We start from the raw sequence: 21,377 nt of genomic DNA on the forward strand, positions 1-21,377 counted from the left end.
CTCATTATAAATATTATATTAAATATAAAAATGCAGGTCAACTATTCAACAGACAAGCACATCTGATTTACTCTCTGGGAATCTGAAGCATGTGTGACAGGTTACGTTCATTCTGTAAAGTCATCGCCTGGATTGAAGAGCTCAAGGCTGTTTCCCCATTCTGATCTGAAGTGAACCAGATGTCAGTGTAGAGACTGCACACTTTATCATGTGATATTTACCATCAATGCATATTTGAGTGCATAGCTCTGATTTAATTGCTTGTGAGAATTTATTGTGGATCGAACTGAATGTTTAACAAAACCACGAAGAACCTGTAGCATCTGCCCCGAGGCAGTGGGCAAAGCCCTTTTATTTAAGAGGAACTTCTTTCACTTGCATGTTGTGTGCATAAGATCTCCTCTTAATCATTTCATTTAAAGGTTTCATTTGTTAAGTTAACTACATTCGTTATTTCTACAGCATTTATGAATGTACATTTACTAATAAACTTTTTTAAATCAAAAATATATTTTTCAAATTAGTTAATGCACTGTGAACATATGAACAAACAACAATTGTATTTGAATGAAATAACTAATAAAAATATATTGCTCATAGTTAGTTCATGTTAATGAGACCTTAAAGTGTTACCAAAAATATTTAAATGATTTCGAACTATAAGCGTTGAAATGGTTTACATTTAGTTTTACACTGAATTCATATTCATATAATGGATTTTCAGTTTACGATCGAAAGTCTGAAAATTGTAAAACAATAAATATCTATGCAGACATTTGAAAAGGAATGAACATAAATCATGATAGTAGGGTTTAAAAAAAAAAGCTTCTAAGATGGTTTTAATATAATAATCATATCCTACAAGTTTAAAACTGATAGTTCAAATAAAAATAATAGTAGAAAACACATATCACATGAAAAGTGTCTATTATTGTATGTATCTGAACTGTACTGTTGTTACCTGACTGTACCAGTTGAGTCAGTCAGATGTTTGTAGGCATGTCAGTATAACAGTGACACTTTGTGGTTTCCTTTTGTTTAACAAGCATGTGTCATTTAGATTTTTGATGCCAAGAAACCCCAAATATGATGTTTACTTGCAAGGGTGTAATATTTATAGGGCTTTATAGGGTTGTCAATTGAATCATCACAGTAATTTTGCACTTTTTTTTTTTTACAGGAACAAGAAGCCTATGCTGCCTAAAAGCCTATAACTTACTTTGAAACTATTCTCACTCAGTTTCAATAGTAAAAAAATAATAATCGAGAAGCATCTTAGGGTCGAGGTCGTCTTTGGTCTTTACTCACGTAGCGTAGGCTAGTTCATTTTTATCCAAAGTGACATTTTAAAACATGAACTGCAGAGGTCGCCCTAAGAGCATATTTGTCGTGATATTTATAGCTTACCTGTTCAGAGGGTTGTTACATAAAAGATGCTTAGAAAAGCGGGAATTAAACTCCAAAACTCGACTTGAATAAACCTAACAAATAAGTTGGGGTTAAAGCGGTTTCATAAAAGGTAATTCAAGTTCACGCAATCCCACTAATTTGATCCAGGTTTATCTAGTCTAGAATACTGCGTGTGCACGCGTTTCTTAAGCAGCCCTAGGTCGATCATAGATCAAATCGATCCACCATCAAACAGCGTATATTTTGTGCTGTTTTATGCGTTTTGAGACATGGTGTTTGCAAAACTTACATTTCACAGGAATATTCTCCATCTGTAAATCTTAGAAAGTCGTGCAAAGATTTCCATTTTGCTGCTAAACTTCACCTTGAACGAGCACTGCTGCGCGCATGCGCGCCAAATAGGAACGCAATAATTCTGACCAATACATTTTGCTTAGAAAATTAATAGGCTATGCGATATTTTATAACACCAGAAATATCTTCTAATTATAATAATTTATCTTTAGGATAAGTTGCAGTGAACTTATAGCTCATTACACTCATATATTTTATACTTAAAATAAAAAATAAAAATTGAACAGAAGTAATTCAGGTAAGAATGTTTTAAGAAACCAATTAACCAAATATAATAAAGATACAAAATATAGTTTTGGGTTTAGGACCTAAGCTACTTAACAAAGATGACTTATGCTTATTTAGAATGCCGAGAATTGCAGTTGTTTTTTGGAGAAAGCAAGAATGTTTGGTTGGATTTAAAGTACACTATGGAGAGGATATATATATATATGCTAAAATATTTGTTGTTGGACATTAAATGTGCCTTATTTAGAATTTTAAACCTACAAATGTATTTTTATGATAGAAATAACTATAAAGGGACTATTGTAATGGGGTAAATCAAGTGTAGGCTAAGCTTCATCTTACCAGTTAAAATGTAGTCTGTGCTTTTGTAATTATTTATTTAAAATGTTGTGATTTTAACTTCTGCTTTAATAAGCTTTTTTATTTTATTTTAGATTGTAATGTTCTAATGTTCTTCTAATAACCATAAAAATGTACTACAGCTGCCAAATAAAACCAGAGAGAAATGTATTCATAAATCTTTAAAACTATCTAATTAAATCTTGGGCACAAAACAAAAAATAAAACCTGGATAATATATTGTGTATATATATATATATATATATATATATATATATATATATATATATATATATACATATATAGGCTACAATGATAAATGAGACACTATAGACCTACAAACGTGTTAAATTATATTGTGTAGGCTACTATCAATTGTTTATGTAAAAAAAAAAATATATATATATAACAATATTAACAAACATTTCATATACAATTTAACACGTTTGTAGGTCTATATTGTCTCATTTATCATTGTAGCCTTATTTAAGTTGATTTTCTTTACTGTATATTTATTTTTGGACTGATAATGGTTAATAAAGTCAAATAATGGAGAGAGTGTCAGTTATTGTGTTCTTATTGGTCAGTGTTAGAGGATCTGTGTGACAGCTGAGGCTTAGCCTGACAGTTAGCCTGCCCTGGACCAGGCTAGTTTCCCAGCATAAGTTGCCAGAGTAACTGAGTTCGAACTATTTTAAGTTTGCTTTATGAAACAGAATCAACCGACAATAAGTCTGACTAACCAAAATAAGCCTGGCTTGTATTCTAATCTTGTTTTATGGAACAACCCTCAGCTCATCACCTCATCACCACACAACAGACCTGTGCCGAAATTCGGATGCCTTCCGCGTGCACGGGCGTGACGTCATTTGATGACATCCGTGCGGTCAAAGGAATTTAAAATGTTTGTGTTGCTTTCATTTTCATTTCATTTATTTTAGGTAGTTATTATAAACATTGTTTGTTAGAATGTTTTGAGAACAACTGAATTGTTTTGTGGCCTATTTTTGAAATTTAACAGGCCTAAAAAAACGACAATAAATAAATAAATAAATAAAGTTCCGCACTGTTTGCTCTTAGCATTTTGTAAGCAGTATTTTCCAAGTTACACCACCACGACAACATCGGACGTTCAAGAAAGTGTCAAGTGTCAAACGGCTTCAAGAGTGTATTTATTCTCTTTGAGTAGCCTTTTTTTCAAAACGCAATATAAAACGCAATAAAAATTAAAATGAAAGGGAAACACAAACATTAAATCCCTTTGGCCGCACCGATGTCATCAAATTACGTCAAGCGCGTGTAGCCTACGCGGAAGTCAGTCGAACTTTTTTTTTTTATTATGCTTCAACAACACAAACAAACAGGTAGGCCTACATTATCAAATCTCTGAATATAACCGCAATTGTTCAGCCTTAGGTTGAGCATAGCTAGTACAAAGAACAGGAAACTCACAGACCAAACAAATAATTAAATAAAAAGAAATACAAAAATAAATCAAATGAAAATAAATCAAAAGGGGCTATCCAAAAGAGAAATCAATTTAAAGGCTTTCTTATTTTTAACCAATTTTAAATATTTGCAGAAGAGTTTAACCTCATTCATCCACTGACTAAAGTTGGGTTTAGTTTAAACCTGAGACTACTGACTGCATCATTTGCTCATATTATGTGTAGCCTACATTCATTCAAAACTATCTGCATGAAATGTGTGACAAAAAAACAAATATTCAAACCATTACAAATTTTAAAATCTGTTTAAGATATGCTGATCTTATGTCCTTACATAACATAACATAAAAAAAAACTAAGGTAGAGTATATTGAATTTAGCATTTAAGGTTATGATGATGATATCAGCTGCTAAGCAAAGTTTCCAGCAAGAGATTCCTGCCAGTACTGTTCTCTCTATTGTAAGTTAAATGAGTCAGATTACTGAAACTCTCACCCTTTCATGCATGAATTATGATAACCTCAGTCAGGATTTTTTTCCTATGTGTTTTTATTGCTCTTAGGGCATGAAAAACAAGAATTGATTTTTATTTTATTTTTTTTACAAATTTTTCAAAGAGATCTTCAGATGTCCACTTGAGTGGACAGCATGCGGTTATGGTTTAAACTTAAGATATACTATATTAAATATAAGACAATAATCAAACAGATAAAATATGTGAATTTAACAAACTAATCAATACTATTATATCAAATCATGTGAAAACTATAAAATATATACAAAAAATATAAATGCAAAATATTGCAAAGGCTTCATACAACTTCACACAAGTTGCACTTCGCGTATCTTTGATATCAGAACATGAGGACGTGATTCCATCAGAATTTTCTACAGTCTGTCAAGGTACAACTGTGGAAACCACTCAGATGCTCCCTCCAGTGCACCAGAGTATGGAGATTTACCCTTATTAGCTGATCATTCTGATTATGTTCAGGATGGACATGCACATTTCTATCATAGCCCTCCTCTGAGAAAGCCTAGCGATACGTTTTTTCAATCTCATCTGAAATGATCAGTGTTGGGGGTAATGCATTACAAGTAACATGCATAACTCATTCAGATTACTTTTTTGATGTTACAAGTAAAGTAATGTGTTACAAGTAACATGCATTACCTAATCAGATTACTTTTTGATCTAACAGGTAATTAACTACAAGTAATCTGCATTACCTAATCAGATTACTTTTTGATGTAACGAGTAAAGAAACGCATTACAAGTAACATGCATTACGTAATCAGATTACTTTTTGATGTTATGAGTAAAGAAACGCATTACAAGTAACATGCATTACGTAATCAGATAATTTTTTTATGTTATGAGTAAAAAAATGCATTACAATAACATGCATTACGAAATCAGATTACTTTTTGATCTAACAAGTAAAGTAATGCATTACAAGTGTCATACATTATGTAATCACATGACTTTTTTCGATGTTAATGAAAATTACATTCTAATAATACAAATACATTTATTTACGTAAAAAAAGTCACTGCAGATTAAGTTTTTAAGTTTTAAGTTTCAAAAACAATATTCACATTATAATTATGAATTGTAGCTGAAATATAGCCATTGCATGCATGACGTCCACTACAGTGGACATGTGATTAATCAGAGTTTTCTCTCAATCTAAAATCAAAACTTGGAAAATTTTACTGTGATATGACTCATTAGATATTGCTTGATGCTGCAATATTTTTTTTTACCTACAAGAGACTCCTAGGATAGAAGGAATGGGTGGATATTCCGGAGCAACTTGGCATGTCTGACTGACCCTTGGCCATCTTGGTTTGGAGGGGGAAAAAATCGAAACACAACGGCTTGCCACTTGGTTGCAATTTATAGGATGATGCACCAGGGTCCAATGAAGAGATTGATGTGCAACTTTGCCATAAAAACCCGTGCAAATTCAAGAAAATGCTTTTTTAATAGCTGTCCACTGTAGTGACCACTATGCGTGAAAGGGTTAATGGCTCTTGGAGCCCGTGTCCCAGTCGTTGAATAGTTATGCTGATTTGATTAGGATTGGTAACATTCTAGAGTCTAGGGCGGGTTCCTAAACCTGGATGGATACTTCATTTGCATGCTTTGTTTAAGGTTGCTTTAAGGTTGATTTAAGGTGCTTTGTCTCCATATATAAGCACTGCCCACTAAAATCTACACTGTCTTAGTCAGACTTGATGACTGCAGCCACCGACTGCTCGTGCTCTCAGTAAAGAATCCTGCTGAAGATCGCTTCTGAGTTTCTTACACATACCATGATAATATTCTGTTTCCTGTTATCTACCATCCGGAAATCTGATATTGTTGATACTACCTGCAATTAAAAAGCGAAAGAGAAACATTTATTGTGGGAAAGAACCCATGTTTCAAAGCATTGTGTCTCTAGTAAACACGTCAGATTCTCACCAAACACATGATTTACAAGAACCAAGAGCTCGGCACGTCCACCAAACGATGTGTTCACGTGACTGCTAAGAGATACACGCTTGTGAAAGATTACTGGAAATCACAGTCTTTTGTCTTGCAGTTCAAAACAAACTAATCATTGTGTTTTACAGTATGTCGATTGATTTATTAGTCTGTTTAGTGCACAGTGAATAAGGATCTACATTAGTAAGTCAAAGGATCAAACTTATACATAATTCTTTAGGCAGCCATGACATTTAACAATGATAGTATAGCCATCTTCTTGTGCCTTTCTTGGTTATTTGTATTTGGCGTTTTATCTCTTTCTCCATAAATTGTGGACGATAAACTGACAGTGTACAGACTGAAAATGAAACCGTTTTGCTGTGTCACCTCCTGTGGCTTCAGTACAGAACACAAGACAAAAAAAAGCGTAACGTTTTTGTGCCATCAGTCAAGGTCAATGGCAGCTTGAAAAACAGTCTGCTCATAGCCTACTTTATCAACATTTGCAACTGATTGCTCTTGTTTTATTTGGTTGGTTTGTTTGCTTTTACTTTCCCAGCCGGCACATGACCGACCTTCAACGTTGAAATATGGTTGAAATAATGTCAGTTGTCATTTCAACGTTGAAACAACGTTGATATAACGTTTAATGCTAAATGGTTGAAAACCAACTGGTACATGACCTACCTTCAACGTTGAAATATGGTTGAAATAATGTCAGTTGTCATTTCAACGTTGAAACAACGTTGATATAACGTTTAATGCTAAATGGTTGAAAACCAACTGGTTCATGACCAACCTTCAACGTTGAAATAAGGTTGAAAAATGACAGTTGTTGTTTCAATGTTGAAACTACGTTGAAATAATGTTTAATGCTAAATGGTTGAAAAGGGGTAATAAAAACACTTATAAATCAACTTTGTTTTTTTTTTTAAAGATATATGTTGAAATTAATGTATACAGAATAAATAATTTCTGCATTTTAAATTATTATTAAGATCATTATTATTTTATTATCATTTTGCATTTTTTATCATGAACCTCATCTCAGTAATTCATCTTATGAAATAAATGTGATCTGTTGTCAAGGTTTAAGTCTATGCAGAATGATCAAACAGGAAAACAATTTTCTGTTATGAAATTTCTTTCTTTTATGTCTCTGTGTGTGCACAGTAGCCTACTATAACTTTAAATTCTGCGATTTCTGAGAGCAGTAGGCAAGGAATCTCAAGTGACAGCTTTCATTTTTTTTTTGGTTTCTGAGTTGGGTGTTTAGGCCTACATCACCAAATCTAACTTTATCTTACCTGAATCACTGTCTTGTTTGCTAAAACATAGCACCTTTTTTCTAAACATGTCAGCAACGTTCCCAGAACTGGTTATTTTTGATTAACTGAGTTGCAGGAATTCAGCATAAGGGATATGTAAACGAGTTGAGATTAATAAATTGATAAAGCACGCAAACCGTTCATCACAGCAGCCGAAAACAAGCCAAATTTGAGGTGCACAAACTTTCTACAGGCCTCCAGAGAAATCAAGTGTTTGCACAATTTAAAGATTTAAATTGTGTTAAAAATATTTACCCAAACTGCTCAGTTAGTTTCACAAGCCAGAGAAAAGATTACGCCAGCATTATCAGGCAGCAGAGGGCACAATGTTTTTAGTGTTTAGTTGTAAGAATTTTCCAGGAAGGCCCCAAAAACTGCATTCAGGTCTTGATTCTTGAAGCAAATTACTAGACAACTGACAAATTGAATCCAGTTAGATTAGGCAATAGCATTGGAAACACTTACAAGCACATTATCAATATCACCTGACGATGATTTACTATCCACATGTGCAGAATCATGTTGTGATTAGTCAGTATTTAACCACTGATACTTTACAATTCACTTTTTCCCCCATCATCTTATAATTGTAAAATGAGTGGAATTGGTTGCAAGATTGTAGTACCACACACGGTGTCTGAAAGGCAATCTCTTTGAAAGGTCTCTCAAAAGCAAAAGACGAGACATATCCCAGCTGACATTTTAACGTTGAGTCACTGTTGAATCAACGTCAGGTGCCAGTGTTGGATAACCATTGAATTTTGTTTAGATTTTGCAAATTGACCAGGAAGAAGATTAATAAAGACATTTCACTGACGTAAGAAACATTCTTTATTACACGGCTGCAAGTGTGCCAACATTTCACACAACAATTTTATGTGTCGAACTTTAACCTTTAGAAAAATGTCCCGACCATTGGGCAACATTGAACACGGCTGGTTAAATCTTCTCTTCTAGTAACTTCTTTCTCCCACCGCCATCCATCCTCTGGTGCATATTTCAAGTATTTGGCCATGTATTCATTTACTTTTGTTGTAGTTGTATCAAATGAGCTCAAGACAGCGTCTGATGAGGGGGAAAAAAACAGATCAGTATTAGCAAACGTTAACCTCTTAAAGGGGTGGTTCAGGATTTTGGACATCGGTCCTGATTTACACGTTAGCCTGGGTGTTATTTATCAGTGGAGACATTTTTCAAAAAATTTCACCCAGTCCTTCCAGTTGCATAGTTCGCCGGTGCTAGGCTAGCGCGAGTCAACAGTATCCTCTAGCCTGCCATTAAAAACAGTTTTTTTACCCATCCACAGTACACCAAAATCAAATAAATTATAACGCCAGACTATCGATGTAAATGTCTGTTGAGAGAATAAATAATAACCGTTGATAAATAACACACAGGTAAAAAAAACTTGTAAATGAGGTCCGATGTCCAAAATTCTGAACCACCCCTTTAAATTAAAATATTTTTCAAATATCAACTTCTGTGGCTTTGGCAATGTTTCAAGTATATAAATTAGTATTTATCAATGTGCAAGGTCATTGATATTCATGTGCTTGGGCGAGCAACAAAAGGCAGTTGGTAGTAACCAGTGCTGCCGGTTAGTCTAGCCCAGAATGGAGTATTATATATAATATTAGAGCATGCTCTTTAGAGTCCTCCAACTAAAATGATTTTTCTTATGAATTATTATTCTGCTTACTATATTCAATTATTTAAAACATTGTTACAAAACTACTAGGTTAAAGCAAACTCACCACAGATTATCTTGTAGAGACGGATCTTCATGAAGGCAACCTTCCCACTTCTTCCTCTGAGGCTCATTATGGCCATCATTTTATTTGTCATAGTTCTGCCATGGTAAAACAGATTTATATTAGAATATTATATTGCAATCGAGTTCATTATGAAAATGTAGCAGAGAGTGAGTAAGTGGGTGTGTGGGAGGAGTGCATGACAGTATATGCCAGGGAACATCACTATAAACTAATGCAAAAAAGAAACAATGTTACTTGTGCAGCCATTGACTTCACATGGTCTGCAGCATCAATGCCTCCAAACCTCTTCAGATGTTTACTCTGAAAAGGAGAAACAAGAAATTAAAAATATGACCAGAAAAGTGGTCAGTAGAGTCCAGACCTCCACAAAGCAGGCACATGATGAGGACGAGGAGTTTGTAGTGGTCACCAAGGTGAACAAGCCAATTGTTAATGAAACTTTGCCAGCACTTTACAAGATTAATTATTTAACCCTTTTGTTGTCTTCGTTTTTTTAGAGCACTTGTCCTCCAGGGTACATTAGCTACAACTAGCATAACACACACCTCAGAAGTGCATGAAGCCGGAAAAGGCACTTTCTGCTGTAAAGACCTGGATGAAAACATACTGTGCACGCTCTATAGGCCCCATGCTCCTATAAGACATGCACACCGCTTCGTCTTTTCTGTCTCTGTTGTAGTCTCTGATCAAAAGGTGAAATGCCTCCATGAAGCTGTACTTATTAGATCAGTTTGAATGTTTGTCTTGTACCCAATCAGGGAGAGGCATAAGAATATCTCTAAAAATCTTTAGCATTGAAATTCAGGGCTTAAAGCAAGAAAAGATTTGAGGCCTGAAAAGTTGTCCCGGAGGAAATGTGCACTAATTAATTAATGTGAATTAATTTAAAAGTGCTCTTTGCCTGAAATCAGGAATGGTCCCTTAGAACTTTAAGCCCTGTACATTCGCCCCATGCACATTAGAGTTGTGAAACCATGTGTCACTAGCAGACCCCAATAGAGTGCCGAAGTGATGTCACTTTGTAGGCCAAAACGCGGAAGTGAGTTAGCATTTTTGCACTTCCGGTTCCCTCGTCCTAAAAGTCTATGGGTTTTTTGAATGGGTTTTTGCTAAATCGCCTGAAATAATGTCTGTGGTTAAAGCCTCTTAATATTTTCACGTTTTGATCTATGACATAAAACACACCAGTTATAACCTGCTTGAGATTTTTTAAAACTTGATTGTGTCTTAAAAACGGTGGTTGCCAACAAGTTGCTAAAAGGGACTACATCCTTTGGCGGGGACTTTAGACGTCATCATGACAAACAGGAAATCTCTCACTAGCCCGCGTTTCAGCCTCACGTTCTTAGAAGTTTACCTTTCAGTTAATATACATAACGTTATATATTTAGTCTATTCAAAATGTAGTTAAAGGTAACCGATTACCAGTTCTTTATTTCTGTGGAGAGACTGTAGTTCGACAATGGTGTTTTTTGTCCCGAGATGCAACCACAAGTCGTCGAATGAAAGATGCTCGTTTTACCGTTTTCCGTCTGATGTTACCCAGCGGAGACCGTGTGCCGTAAGGTAAGCTCACACAACGATGATTTCCATGTGAACACCGTATTTACTGCCTTAATGTGGCCACGACGAAACTTTAATGGTGCATATTGCTTAACACGCTAATGTTACTTTGACGGTCAGACGGAGTTAAAAAGGCTAGCAAGAATAAACGTTTTTCATAACCAAATCAGCTAAAATACCTTTTGTCTTTCACTGTTTAATAGATTAGATCCGCTGCAATTTTATTAAAGGCTAATGTTACGTTGAGAAATGTGTTTAATTAAAATATTCAAAATAATACCTGGTTTATTGACTTTTATTGTAACTTGTTTGGATATAATTATAGAAAGGGTGGGTCCTTCACCCTGATATTTGTGAACTTGGCTTTTACCCACTTATAATAATATGATTGTATTTGTTAACAGCATTAGTTAAGGCATTAGGTAACAATGATATTAATCTTTGTTATTTTAGTAGTAAATGTTAATTATATTTAATGTGCTACATAAACGTGGACAGATCAATGACAGATCAATGAAGAAGATTAATGTAAATGCTGAAAAACTCAATTAACATTTTAATGTAATGTAATTCCACAATTACTCAATCTAATTAATACAAATATTTTATTGTGTGACTTTGTAATTTTAATCTGTAAAGGTGTTCCATAAAACTAACATTGCTTATTTAGAATTTATCCTTAGACGAGCTGACCGGAAGCCCAGTGTCCATTCTCACATCTGCAGCTGTCATTTTCCTGCGGGGAAAAAAATGTCCCTGTTTTGTTTTTATCCACAAATGATGTTCCCACTGGACAAATTTGGGAAGAGCATTCATACTCCCTGAGACAGGATAGCGCTGATGTGCCTAAAAATGTTCCACCACCCATGGATGAAGAGGAAATGGCTACACAATTGAATTATCAGTTTTTGCAATTAGTATATAGTTTGTTTTCAGTTTACTTATTTTATGAAAATAAAGATGTTTACTACAACTCTTGCTGTAAGGTTTCTGTGGCTCAGTGATTAGAGCTTTTTGTTAACTGTGCAAAAGATTGCGAGTTCAATTCCCAGAGAACACGCTGATATGTATAGCCTTAATGCACTGCAAGTCGCCTGTCTGACAAATACCAAAAATGAAATGTTAAACTATTGTATACTATTGTACCTACACTCCAGTCAGCTCACAGTAATGTGAATGTGAGATAAAATTTACTACACTGGCTCTCACATTGAGGCTTGGTAAAATGTTTTAACTTACCAGGTAAAAATATATAGAAAATGTCAACAAATTGAGTATATATGGTTTATTTAGGGAACATATATGGATTAATTATAATATATTATAATAAGCATTTGTTGATGCTATTGGACAATTCTCTTTAATTTCAACATATATAATACAACTACTATATTAAATGTTTGGAATTTAACTGTGTTATGCTTGTTCAGAGATTATTTGTATAGTTATCTTAAATACATAGAACACTAACTCCTCTATCTCTCCCTAGTTTTACTTACCGAGACTCGATAAACCTTGTCCCTCATGCTGGCCCGTACAATACCGGCAAGTAAACCAGCATCTAAGCTGCACTGCACTCTACATGTCCAGATTTATAGTGGTTCTCTCCTCGATCTATGGTTTTTCTATCGTCTAAGAAAAAGGACATAAGATTGGAAATTGATACGGCCATAGCTAACGTTAGTGCTTCTGAGATGGTAAAAGCGCGTTTTTTTTTTTCTGGCGAATTAGCAAATGGTATGCAAACATACAATCAAACATAATACAGTGAAAGATAACCTTTAAAGTTTATTTTGGGGCACAATGATCAGGCATAATAATCTTAATCACAAAGAAAATAATATTAAGGTTTATATAAACTAACAAAATAACAAACGATTTTTAATCCAAAAAAAGATCTCAGAGAGGCACGCATAAACAAAAATAGTTTCTAACATTTTTGGAAAAAACGAATGGGCAATATTTCTCATGAAAAAGTGGATAAGTGTTCATACACAGCGCAGATCATAATGAGCGAAAAGAAAATAAAGAAAACTTACCAGTTCTGCTCCCTCACTCTTGTCCTCCAGGCGATTCTCTAAAGCTTCGAGCTCTTCTTCAGTGTTTGTCGGCTTCACTTCATAACTTGTTCCAGCAGATGAGGTGGCAACGTGAATTGTATCCTTGATTTCGACAAGGAGCTGAAGAACTCTCTTCTGGAATTCTAGCCAAAAAAGAAGTGACCAATTATTTTTATGGACAGACACTCTTGGCCAGGGCTGAATGATCTGGTTTAAAAATAAAATAAAGAAGGGAAATTGCTACAGCAGGTATTACAAATGAAGTATAATTCTAAGAGGTGGGAATGATCAAGAGTTTTGCTGATATTTCTTCAATTTGCCTTGAGGACAGCCTACACCCTCTCGGCCCCTGTTTTAGAAAGTTCAGCAATCGTCTGACAACCCCTAGGGCAGACAACATGCATATAGTCCAGCACAAATGTTTGTATGCACTGCAAGCCTGCAGCGATCAAGGGTGAACAACCAGTCATCTTCTGTTCTTGCATCAATCTACTCCTGTGACTGGTAGTTGAATACAACCCTGTTACGTAACACCAAGAGCAGCTCATCAACCGATGTGCGTGTTGCCTTATTTTTTACAGCCCATTTTGCCAAATCACTTGTTAGATCACTTGATTCCTCCTCGGACAAAGTTCCAATTTCTGAATCACTTTCACCATCACTGTCTGAACATATAAAAAATAAATATTTTTAAGCTTAAATGTTTTATAAATAAAATCATTAAAAATTGAAAATAAGTCATAAACATTCAATCAAATGAGGTAGGCTGTGCTCATTTTTTAAATATTATCTTCCACATCAAGTTAGTTTTAAGGGTAACAGTTACTTTCAGATTCAAATAGATGGTTGGGTTAGGTATGGGGACAACTCATCGTTGAAGGAGACTTTCAGGACGTGTTCTTCCAAATCTCTGGAAAAGAGAAGGAAGAAGAATGAAATCTCAACCTTATTTTTAAAGTTTGTGGATGGAAAGTGTGTCAATGTACCGCCATGGCCTAATGGTTAGAGAGTCAGACTTGTAACCCGAATTATTAGCCAGGGCCCATCCGTAGTTGTTGAAACATGGGTTTCCTGTTTACAAACATTACAGGTTGTGCGCACATACCAGAGGCAGAAAGCCAGATTGGTGAGCTGGTAAGCTACTGCAACAAACTTAAGTATTGAAGCTTTCCTTATTGTTTGTATATAACTGCTGAATCAATAAAACGTGATTTTAGTCGGATCTCATTGTCTGTCTTTAATTTTGCAGTGTTACTGTGATGTTTGAATTAATACTGTACTGTAAATCAAAGATTTGATCATGGATTATGTGGGAAGCCTTAGTAGGCTACCTCCAACTGTGCTGATTATTCATTCGGTTCACATCACGTCACTGTAGCTTTGCGCCGCCATCACGGTCTCAGTAATGCCTGCAATATGTTGTGCAGTTGGCTGCAACAACAGCTGAAAGAGGAACCTTGAACTGGTATTTTATTCTATACCAAAAGAAAAGGATAGAAGAGAGAATCATTTATTTAAAAGACTTGAAGTCTCATGTTGGTTTGTGGTTAATTATATTTCCATTATACTCTCAGTGCCCAACATTATACAGACAGATACAGACAGTCTTTGTCACATGCGCTTTAGATGTTATTTTGTGTGAGTAACGTTAGCTCTGCAGACGCATAATCTCAGCCTTGAAATGCATATTAAAGGACTAGTTCTTCCAAAAATGATACTTCTGCCGTCATTTACTCACCTTCATGTGCAAATCCTTAAGTTTACTTTCCGTGGAAGACAAAGGGACTTTTTTGAATATATAGCCTAATGGAGACTCTTCTTGTCGATGTAATGAAAGTCCCGCTCTCTTAGAGAGAGAGAGAGAGAGAGAGAGAGAGAGAGAGAGAGAAAAACACACACACACACACACACACACTTTACTAAGGAAAAGCAAACACATTGTGTAACAAACTAACAGTGTCAAGTTTATGAACGAATCAAAATTAGGAGTTTGGCAAACCTGCAGCTGATTCCAGATCAGGCATGACACTAGGTCTCTCATCGGGAGCTACCTACAACAAACAGCAGAGGAAGGCATATCAACATTAAAATATCAGCAAACTAGAAGCATAAACAATCTAGGCTGTTTTCGAGAGAAAACAACATATACAGGCAGGACACAGAAACTGGCAGAATAAAAAAAACTGTCATAAAAATTAGGTCAAAATATTTTTGGTAATAAAATAATGGTAATGGTAAAATAACAACAACAACAACAACAACAACAACATACAGACCTTGACACCTTTCCAGTACTGCCTCTGGTGATGCTGATATGAGGGAAAATGGAGGTGTGCACAAGTGTGCTTGATGCCCTTGCATGTTTCTGTTGTACTGTTCATTCTAAAACCTGTAGAAATTTCCTGCACATATTGTTAATGTATAAAAAACAAAAAATATCCTTAAAAAAAAAACTGCAGGAATCCTTTAGGTTATTTTTCTAAGGAAAACAGTTTAATTCACACCTAAATAACATATATTGGATGCATCTTGTACTTCTCTTACATGTTTGATTTACTTTCAATTCTTAAGATAGATTTCAAAACTGCATTTTCTAAATTATAAAGCTCCTTTAACAAAACAAATGTGCAAACGCGTTAGTCAGCTCTGGGGAAAACGCTCACAATCCCATAAATTATCATACTATGATAAAAGCATACATTTCCACATATTATTCCATATCATACTACTTACCTCTCTCAACCATTTGTACATCAAAACAGAATGCTGCCAGCCACCATAAAGGATGCCACGCGTTGATAGTAAACTCGTGTCTGTGGAGCATGGTTCTTCGCTTGTATGCATGCTTATTGGTAACTCGCATATATCGCCACCTATGGGTTGTTGAATATGTATTATGTTATGTATGTTTCCCTTCCAGGTAACCCAACACTGACTGCACAACCGATTTATTTTAATTGTTAATTAATTTTGTAAATCTAGCCAATTTAGTTAACATATTTATATTCTAAAGTTTATATATAATTATATTTATTAAATTATTGTGGTATATCACTTTATTGACAAGGTAACGCAAGATATCATTATAAAAATGTACATTTAAAAAAATAAAATAATAATAATATATATTTGTGCGCGTGCCAAGCCCGCGAAACCTGGCAGCGGGCATATATAAGAAGGGGTTGTGACCACCGCGCGCAGAACCCGGTTTTCATTCCAAGTGGACACCCATATTCAACAACATTTCTGAGGTAAAGTACTTTTTACTTAACCGATGTAGGTAAATTACTTTTAAAACATACAAACCCCATACAAAGGTAAATGACACTTACAACTTTGAAGAAAGTAAATAATAAAATCTAATTATAGCACATTGGTTACTATAGGCCCCTACTCAGGGTAACCAGATAAATAAGTAAGATAAATAACAGCCGCTTTCACCTAATAAACATTTTTAAATGTCACAAAATGTATTAACTGTGTTTTCCAGTAAATGTACCACTACTTTTCACATAAACAATGGTTTCCCGGTTGTTTTCCCGTCCGCTATAATTAAATGCCGTTACGTCTGTGACGTCATTTGGGATAGAGAAAATCCGCTCATATTGAAAATAACTTTTTTGAGGGTTTTTTTTTTTTGTCTGTGATGTTATCGTTACTGTAAAATAAATAAATTGTACAATTATTAATAATACTATCTTTACTTTGTATGGAAAGCGCGTTATTGTGGCTTGGCTGCGAGCGCGTGAGCGCTGGTGGTGTACGCGCAGCGCTCTCGCGCTTGCAGCCAAGCCTATGAGAGCGAGAGACGTGCATGGCTTATAAAGATGAGGTCAGATTTGCCATCCGTCTGTCGGTCATATTATTAATACCACTACATCTAAGAATATTTATAAATATAAACATTGTTAAATAAATATTGTTTTATTAATAACAATAATTATTATTGTATTTTATTAATAATACATTAATAATAACAATATTTTATTTTATTTAAATTATTATTGTCAGTGTTAATAATATTATTCTTTTCTTTTTTTTCAGTATATATTGCAGTCTGATTATTGTAAGTGATAAATCTAGCAGTCATCCTGATTAGTCAAAAATCATTGCATTAATTCCGTACAGATATATCTCTCTCATATTCAGACATGTTTCTTCTTTCTCTTCCCTTTCCTTGTGTCAACAGCAGCTACAACACCCCAAAGGCTCTTTTAAGAGCCCTAGCACTCAGCGACTTTGTATTTTGTAAGTATGTTTTGATTTCTCATATAGATTTCATGATTCAATTTGATTCACAAGCTCATGCAGTTTCTGATCTCTTTTTCGATTCATGATACAAATGCATTTACCTAAACCAACCCAATGATTATCTTTTTCATTTATTAGATTTCACATTGTTCCTCCTACCCTCCTCCATTATCATACATCAGTCTCACCAGTAATGCCTTTACAAATTAAACGGATATCTTAGAAAACAATCTACTGTAGCATTATTTCCAATTTAAAATGTTCACAATGATCATTAATGCATAAACAATCCATGTCAATTCATACAGTAGTGTCTGACTACTAATGTTTTTTTTTTTTTTTTTTTTTTTTGTGTCATCAGCAGCACATCTCAACGACTGTCAACCTTTTGGCATCTTTGGCTTTTTTTCTTGTGAGTATATTTCTTTTGACTGAGTATCAGATACTTTTAGTATTTATATTTAGTTCAAACAGATACATCATGCAGCAATAATAATTTGTCTTAAGGATTTAAATAACTTGTTTTTTATGATTATATTATACAATTTTATATACATATAAATTTTTTTTTCATTCAAAAATTTATTTAATTAATTAGCAATAAATCATATTGATGTTTATTTGATTTACTGATTTTTAAACAAATATTTGCAATAGGCTTGCCACGATATAATACCGGTTATGAGGAACAAAATCGACAGAGATGGGAGCAAGTAACGCACGTTAAAGTCAAAACAAAAGTCCTTACTATCAAGTCTCAAGTCCCAGTGTACAAAAAAATGCAGTTCCTGCTAAGGATCAAGTCAAGTCACAGTACCAAGTTTGTGGGCACTTCCGAGGTTGTGTTTGTCACGGAATGGTAAACGAGAGTCGAGGATACAAATGCAGAGTTAATTTATTAGTGACATGCAGGTACGGCACAAACACAAAAACTCAGGAACTCCAGGAAACAAGAAACACGGACAACGAACCAGCACAAGACTACAAACACAAGGAGGCTAAATAGGGGAACAAACAAAGGAGGGTAACGAGACAGACAGGTGGGACAAATAAACCAATAATCAGATAACAAGATGGGAGGGGCTAGACAATAGACACGAGCACATGGCCCAAAATAACAAAACACCCATGTGCAGCACAAGACAGGACAGGCATGTGACAGTGTTTGTTTAAATTATTTAATGTGCTTATTTTGCTTGCAATTTTGCAAATGAAAGGTTTGTTGTATTCTTCATACAGCACTAAATAAGTGTCTTTATACAAATAAAATAATGTATATTGTGGGAAATACACTTGTCCCTTCATTTTATGTCTAAACGTCTGGAAACTTGACCTATGTCTTCAATATTGGGATATAAAAAAGTTACATATTTAATTATAATCGTCACACAACTTTATCCGTAAACATGTTTTATCAAACTGTATTGTCAGTACCCTACATTAAAAATTAATTCAGACTTATGTTTGTCATTAAAAATAATGGAGACCGATTAAAAAAAAAGTTTTACAAGTGATTTCTTATACTTCTTCTCTTTTATACTTTTACACTGAGGAATCTGTTCATGGTCAAGACTCTGAAAGTATAGATCACACATCTTCTTGTAATATAGTTTCCTCTCTTTTGTCCCCACATGAGAACTCATGTGATCTGGAAAAAAACACAGATGCTGATTTCTTCTGTGATTCTGACAATCTCTCTGATCCTGGTAGTATCCAATCAAATGAATCTGATAGCAGTAGCAACAATTCACTTAATCAGTTGCAAACTAAACTGCAAACATGGGCAGCATCTTTTTTCATCCCTTTATAGCTCTAACAGCACTATTGGCAATCCTCAGAATTTCCTGATTTGCCCAAGGATGCAAGGACTCTTCTTGGTACACAGACAAAGGTACCCGTAGTAAAGATTTGCAACGGTGAATATTACCATTTTGGACTTCTGCATCTGAACTCTATGCATTTACATATTTATGATGACATTATATCTTCTGTTGTGATACATAAAACAAGTATAAATAGTAAACACGACCCATTAATATAGGCTACATTGTGTTAACCAGGAATCACTCTTACTATACTCAAATCCTGATTTATAGGCTATAATTGTGGCATTGTCTGATAAAATAAATATACATCTAACTCACACTAAAAAGCAACTGGGTTTTAGCTAGTACCGTTTTATTTCATTCAGCACACTTTTTGCGTCTGAGTAACAAACTATGAGCACATTAACAGACGAGTTATGTTCATATTTAAAAGTCTGCATTACATCTAACTGAAAGTGCGGCTCACTGCACAGAGTATTTTTATAATAGCAGTAACTGTAAAGGGGTTAGTTATTGTAAATAAAATAAGCTAATAAAATACTGTAAGTAAATTAGTGACAATTGAAATTCATACTTTTTTTTTTTATAGATGGCGTACCATAAAAAATGGAGACGGCAAAATGCAGAATTACTTGCAATGGCGCTTTCTAGTAGTGACTCGGAGGATCATTCTTTTGTTTCTGCCCGGGCTGTTGTTTGTGCAACCATGAATTCTGAGAACCTTCTGAGAGAAGATTGTGCAGGAAGTACTGCTGACAGTAATCTTGAGAATCTTGATCTGGATGACCAGCAGTACAGCAGTGAAAGTGATGACACTGAAACAGGCTCCTCTTCAGATGAAATCAGTGACTTAAGGAGTGATTTGGCGAAATGGGCAGTTCGGAACAAAACAACACGGACATCTGTAGATGAGCTCCTTTCTGTGTTGAGAAAACACGGACATCGGCTGCCTAAGGATGCCAGAACACTTTTGGGGACGCCTCGCCATGTAGATGTACAGAATTTGTGTGGTGGTCAATATATGTATTTCGGTCTTGAGTCTGGGCTTCTGAAAATATGTTCACAGTACCCAGAGAAAATCGTGTCGAGAGAAAATCATGTCCTTCTCAATTTTAACATTGATGGTTTGCCGTTGTTCAAATCATCTAATGTCCAGATTTGGCCAATTCTGTGTAGTGTGAAGAGGTTTCAGCCATTTGTTGTTGCCTTGTTTTGTGGAAATGGAAAACCCAATTCGGTGAGGGATTTCATGTCGGAATTTCTTGAAGAGCTCACTAGGCTTCAGCATGATGGAATTTCATTCAAAGGTGAAACCTTAAATGTCAAGGTCAATGCTTTCATCTGCGATGCTCCAGCGAGAGCTTTTTTAAAGTGCATAAAGGGGCACAATGCGTACAATAGTTGCGAGCGATGCACTATTGAAGGAAATTACGTGAGCCACAGGTTGGTCTACAATTACCAACCACAAGAGAAGATTTTGTCGAGAACAGAAGAAGAATTCAGTAGTTTGTCCTACGCTTACCACCAGAATGGACTTTCACCCCTTGTAGATGCAGGCTTGTCATGCATACAATCTTTTGTCTTGGATTACATGCATCTGGTCTGTCTAGGGGTGGTAAGACGCTTACTCGTCTTCTTGAAACAGGGTCCCAGAGAGTGCAAAATTTCGCAGAGGCAAATTCGAGAGATTTCATCCAAGCTTGAGTCTCTCAACGGAAAACTCCCAAGGGAATTTGCCAGACAGCCACGTTCTCTTGCTTCTCTTGAACGATGGAAAGCAACCGAATTCCGGCAATTTTTACTCTATACTGGACCTGTTGTTCTTCGTGATGTGTTGCCTGACAGCTTCTACCACCACTTTCTAACACTGACCGTTGCCATGTCCATACTGTTGGACGCTGATGATGACACGAGGAAGGCATATACATCCTATGCTGAAGAGCTGCTGATGCACTTTTATAAAACATCTACTAAACTCTACAGCCCTGTCTTTCCGTCGTACAATGTGCATTCTCTTATCCACTTGGCAGAAGACGTTAGACATTTTGGAACGTCTTTAAACGAGATCTGTGCTTTTCCATTCGAAAACCATCTGCACAAACTAAAGAAGAGTGTAAGGAATGCAACAAATCCAATTTCACAGCTTTACAAGAGAATCACTGAGATGGATAATGCCAAAGTTCATACTATACCAGCACCCCACCGGTCATCTGTGTCTACAAAAACGAAGGACTCCTGTTTCATGGTTAAAGATGGCTTTGCATTTGTCAAGGAAAAGAGATCTGATCAAATGTGTGTGTGTGACTTGTTTCACCTTGA

General features: G+C 35.2%; 1 long non-coding RNA gene across 6 annotated transcripts; it reads right to left on the reverse strand.

The window, feature by feature from the left end:
• Positions 1 to 8,393: 8,393 nt before the first annotated feature.
• LOC311280688 lies at positions 8,394 to 15,832 on the reverse strand. 6 transcript variants are annotated; one of them, XR_014625711.1, is made up of 10 exons: positions 15,715 to 15,832; positions 15,258 to 15,370; positions 14,981 to 15,032; positions 14,720 to 14,827; positions 14,313 to 14,456; positions 13,808 to 13,891; positions 12,961 to 13,646; positions 9,593 to 9,658; positions 9,338 to 9,432; positions 8,394 to 8,648 (listed from the first exon to the last, which is right to left on the reverse strand). It is a non-coding gene; the product is annotated as an uncharacterized lncRNA (long non-coding RNA). The 6 variants fall into 6 exon arrangements; XR_014625714.1 differs by having other exon boundaries at positions 15,258 to 15,383; positions 15,715 to 15,821; XR_014625710.1 differs by lacking the exon at positions 14,313 to 14,456.
• Positions 15,833 to 21,377: the final 5,545 nt, after the last annotated feature.

The sequence above is a fragment of the Rutilus rutilus genome (genome assembly GCF_951802725.1).
Source record: "Rutilus rutilus genome assembly, chromosome: 2".
Taxonomy (NCBI): domain Eukaryota; kingdom Metazoa; phylum Chordata; class Actinopteri; order Cypriniformes; family Leuciscidae; genus Rutilus; species Rutilus rutilus.